Source organism: Silene latifolia, chromosome 9 (assembly GCF_048544455.1).
Source record: "Silene latifolia isolate original U9 population chromosome 9, ASM4854445v1, whole genome shotgun sequence".
NCBI lineage: Eukaryota > Viridiplantae > Streptophyta > Magnoliopsida > Caryophyllales > Caryophyllaceae > Silene > Silene latifolia.
The window spans coordinates 184,761,364-184,767,080 of record NC_133534.1 but is presented as its reverse complement, the minus strand read 5'-3'; the positions used below and the strand labels follow the sequence as shown (position 1 = coordinate 184,767,080).

Below are 5,717 nucleotides of genomic sequence, written 5' to 3'. Positions count from 1 at the left end.
TTTCATTCTCTCATCTCGCCATTCTCGAGCTCATCAGTCATCATAATTCATCACTTCATGAGGCAATTTCTTTCTCTTATTTTATAATTTTTTATTTGATGTACTTTCAGGTGATTTTATAATTTCTTTCCCAAAAAAATTAGTTGATTTTCAGTCGAGATCGATGATTTCATTTGCTTAATAATTTGATGTATTTTTTTTAAATCTAACTTCAAACTATTGTAAATTAGTGCTATCATGTAAAATTTACCGCTTTAAGACTTTTAAATTATGGCAGGAATTGACTGAATTATTTTTTGGTGAATTTATCAACAAAAATAACCCAACTTTTGATAAGTCTTCCCAAACTAATCCAACCTTTTATTTAAGTTAAATAATAACTAGTTTTTGAACCCGTGCTCGCACGGGCGATTTTCAAAATTGCATGATAAATCCTATTTATATTATAATTATAACTGTCATAATTAATATATGAAAAAAACTCATTTATTTGCCTTTAACCGAGTATAAAGAAATTATTATTTCTATATTCAACATCATCATATAATAACTATCAACCCTAAAAGCATACACGATGTGCATTGTCATGTTCATTTTATTTGCTCTTTGTAGTTCTACCAAAAACAAATAAAACTGCTTTACTAGACTTCTCCCTTTACTCTTCAACCCTCTACTATTCAATTACACAAACAATTTTAATTTGCTTCTAAATTATTAAATTATAACCTTTATAATTTCCATTTTTTAGCCAAAATCCATTATGATTCATTAAATTTTTATCATCCATGGGGGATGAAACATCAACTTTATCAACATTAGTGAATAATTATTGAAGTTTGATGCTTGAGGTGTATATTATATGAATACGATGCTAAACCCATTCTTGGGCTACCATTCACCACGGGAACAATGTTTATGTAACACCCCAATATACCAAGGAGCCTTAACAAGACCTTCCCTAGCATATAAGAGCGTTACCATCTCGGTTGCCCGAGGACAGTAATAATCAAATGTCGATAAAAGAACGTTTAAGTTATATTACAAGCGATTAACAAAACTAACGTTATAAAAGATACAACTCAAAACCACTATCAGCTACGTGAACTACTTCTGTCGTGACTCGTAATAGACTCATCCCGTCAGGCAGCCAGCTATGATCTAGATCACAACCTGCTAAGACTGACTGCTCATCATAATGGATCACGGCAGACACAAAAGGAACAAACAACAAAGCAAAACCACACAAGGTCAGCAACTGAGGGAGCAAACATACAAAACAGACACAACACACGCACAATAACACACACACACATACCACATCTCCTCCAACCAACCACCATCACTGACTGTCCACTGGACCAGCCCTGCTAGTGGGGGACCGCAGTTGTTCCCACCTAAGCCCCGCTCATCTATCCGAGCGATAAACCCATGTCCATTAATGTGCACATCCCCTCCCGTGGCGGGTTCCATGGAGGGCGAACTACGGGCGTGAAGCCACTCCCGCAAGTGACTCCACTCAGCCGAGGGCGCACCTCGAGAACCACAGACAAACAATCACAATCATCTGTACCATAACAACGATTATCAAAACAACACAAGTTCAACCAACTACCACAACCAATCATGAATACTGACACTAAATTAACCAAACAACATCCACAGACACTCTAGACAATCAACAGTACTGAGTTGACGAACCTACCTTTAGCGAACCGCAGTGATCCCGCGTCCAACCAAAAGATACCAATCAACCAAGCAAAACACCTATACCAACAGTACAACCATCTATAACAATTACTACCAACCTAACAGAAAACTACGATGACGATGATGATTATGGTGAAGGAGAAAGGAGGTGACGACATTTAGGTTTAGGAAGAAGGTGCGGAAATGATGTGGGGTTTCACGATTATCGATTTATAATTCCTCGCTGCAAACTCGTTACTCGATCGAGTGACCCCTATTCGATCGAACTCCCAAGCTACTCGATCGAGTAGCCTCATCTAGATCGAGTCCCACACAAACCACAGCTCACATCGTCACAAGACATCGCCCGTAAAGTTTCTCAAGGTCAAGATCAGTGTTTAAGGTCAATCAACGTCGGTCAACGGGTCCCTAAAAGGACGGGTATTACAGTCTCCCCCCTTTAAAAAGAACTTCGCCCCCGAAGTTCGACTCATCCTCCCCCGCGTCACAAGACAAAGGAACTAAGGTCAACACCACCGTTTACCCGACACAGGTCAACATTATCGTTTAAGAATACTATCCCCCTATGTATGGTCATCAAACATCGTCATCACCTACCTTAGCACATAATACACAACGCGACTCCCAGCGAATCACCAACTTCCTTTTGAATCACCGAACACACATTGTCCACAAGAACGACTAACTCGACTATCACTTGCACTTACAACATAATATTACTCAAATGTAAACCAACACAACATTCAGAGTATTCCTTCATAAATCTCTTGCCAACACTTATCACTTACAAAGCACTCAAAACAACGGTCCTACTATTGATTCACAACAACACATTATTCATTCCACTCTCTCACTTTAACCACACACAATTCTACTAATAGCAACACCACTACTACTAATAACATCCAATTCACATGACAACATAATGAGCAACTAACTGAAAATAAGATGTAACAGCATGCTACTCTATTCAACAATTATAAACTGCTACGCATTTACACAATAACCACTACAAAATCATCCAAGCCATCATTTAAAATACTTTAAAAAATGTCATGAAAACACTATAAAGTTGTTACAATTACGTCATTTTCTACGCGACATTACTCTTCCCCTCTTAAAAGGAACTTCGTCCCCGAAGTTCACCCACAACACAATTTTACTATCACATAAGCCGATATATTTGTAACACCCCCATACTCCAAGTGCCTTACCAGGACCACTCAAGTATAAGGATGCTACCATCTCGGTTACCCGAGGCAATGATAATCATCAGACAATAACGAAACAACATTTAAATAGTACTCCCTCCTATTCCGAATAACTGTCCCATTTGCCATTTCCGTCTATTCACATAACTGTCCCATTTGCCATATTTGGACATGTTTTTTTACTTTTGTGACACCCTTAAATCTAACCTTAACTAACTACATAAATTCTACAGAAAAACTGGTAGGATATGTTTGTAAATGGTTCAACTAGTCAAAAACCTGCAATTTCAAAAAAAATTTCTTCCTAAACCATTCACAACCAATCCAACTCAAGAAGAGTGTCAAAAACCCTGCAAAAGCTGATAAACTAATTTACATACATAACTAAAGACGCGGAAATATAAGGATACAAACCAAAATAGAAAAGGGAGACATATGTCCCTTCAAATTATATACAAAACCAAAATAGAAAAGGTTTACTAAAAGAATAGCCAAACTAGGTCCAAGGTTCCTTGCTCACTAGCTCGTCTGTGACCCCAACTAAGCATCAACAACCTGTCAATCGCATTTTATACAAACACGAAAGCCACAATTCAGTGGGGAGTAACTTCGAGTCCTCCCAGCCACGAATCGTCAAAATTAATGTAACATGTAGTAAAACATGTAAACAAGATGATAAATAATTCAATTATCAATTATTCTAACATATGAGCCCTAAACTGACCAAACTAAACTAACATGTGAAACATTTAACAAATTGTAATCCAAACTCTATCAACCATAGCCGGCTTGCATCTCACCTTCTATGATTCATAGAATCATCAAACAAGAAAGGGCAATATATCAAAGACAGGCATAAGTTCTTAGTCCCGTCAATAGTCACTTTGTAACTCGAGTCTATACCACGAGGTAGGGAAGGTAATCGAACCGGTATCTTGGCTCAGCGGTTAATATTAATAAAACATGGCCAAGAGACAACACAACCCTAGCCTAAAATCTGCGCAGACCTAGACATGTGGATACACACCACCGCACCCAAGACCCACAATTTTTCTAAAACAAAGTGAGTACCCTAAGGAGTCCACCAAAGGGTTGGCTAGTACTTAAGCTGACCACTTACTATCAAAATAAGTAACTGAGGTCATGTCTCAACTTGGATATAAATCCACTAGTCAGGAACACAAAGGCTATCAAGCAGTGAACATATACTCGTCAAAGACTATAAAGACCTATCTATGATGAAGGCCGAAATACTCACCTAGGACCTAGTCCCAGCTAGTCCCAGCTTGAATACTTTAGCCCACACCACACAAGACTCACCACACAAGTCAAGTAAGACACCCACTTAACCTTAAGAGGGCAAAAAGGCCTACTTACCAACATAAATTCTAACATTCAATCATGTGAAAGGCTATATAAATGTCTATTCAGCAGACAAACCAACAGTTCCTCAATAAGTGTTCAATACTGATTACCAATTCTAACAATATTAACCATATTAAAGGCTTCAGGTAATCTAGGGCCGTTTCTACAATACAAGACACTATTAAATTCAATAAGCTATACATGTGAACTAAAGCTTGATAAATGGCCTAAAACAAGAAAAAGGCCGATTATCTAAATCATTCAACCGAATTTTTACCCGCAACCCCACCTGCGGCAGTGCAGGTCAAATTGCGGCTGACCAATCACTCAATTAACTGACATCGCATCAGTCAAAGGGACTAAGGCTCAGTTTTCGGCACAATCAACAAAACATTACAATTATCCCTATACAATTCATTCTGAGCCTATTATTTACAAATTCATTTTGTAAACTATCCTAACATGTGATAACTATTAACATAAGCATAGTTTTACCATTAACATAATTTTTATTACTTATAAGATTCAATTCCTAAAGTGTACTCATACTAACTATGTCATTAATAAACCTGAAGTAACAAATTTTGCAAGGAAAACCGCGAAACAAGCAACGGATCAACCCGGGCCAACCCCAAGGCCGGCCGTGGGCCTGCCGGCTGCTGGCCGTCCCCCTACACCACCATTTTTTTCCATTTTTGATTAGTAAAAGACCGTCTGAACATTAATTAATCGTCCCCAATTCAACTTTGATAATTTAAACTAACAAAAGGCACAAATTAAACATGCATGCAACAAATTTTACATGTGAAAACTACTATTCAAACAAAAATCACCAAACATACACAAACAACAAAGATTGTGACGATAATTCGTCGAGTAACTCGAAATATGTTACCTTAAGCTAGAAAAAGAGCAATTAGCACCTCAAAACCAAAACCCTAACAACAACTAGCCGCTATCCTCTACAATATACGAGTCCCCGAACTCGTCTTCCAAATCTTCACCTAATTAAACAATAAAAACACAAAGATAAGTATATAAACCGAAATTTCCGAAAATTGGTCTTAAAACAACTTCAAGAAAACTAAAATTAAATTATACCAAGTTGTAGATCTCGGCGAGGGGATTCCGGAAAGGTAAATTTCGTGAAAATCCGAGTAGAAACGAAGAAATTATGGCCAAAATAGCTTGATTATGTGAAAATGGTGTTTTTGGTAAAAGGATAATAGAGAAGATGAAGATAGAAAGTAAGAAAATCAGAAAAAAAAAAAGAAAAGGGGGAAGGTGTGCCGCGTAAGGGAGAAAGGAAAGGAGGAAAGGAAGGTGCGGGATTTTTAGTCGGGATTTTTACGAGTCGGTTTTGATTCGTTTCAATAATAATTAAATCCGTAAGTCAAACGCAAATTCCGTCAAGACCAAAGTTTTTAAACACGA

At 37.6% G+C, this 5,717-nt stretch overlaps 1 long non-coding RNA gene across 1 annotated transcript; it reads right to left on the bottom strand.

Moving 5' to 3' along the window:
* Nucleotides 1-3,224: 3,224 nt before the first annotated feature.
* LOC141598397 (uncharacterized) lies at nt 3,225-5,488 on the bottom strand. The gene is made up of 3 exons (XR_012523483.1): nt 5,385-5,488; nt 5,179-5,287; nt 3,225-3,473 (listed from the first exon to the last, which is right to left on the bottom strand). It is a non-coding gene; the product is annotated as an uncharacterized LOC141598397 (long non-coding RNA).
* Between the last annotated feature and the right edge of the window lie 229 nt (nt 5,489-5,717).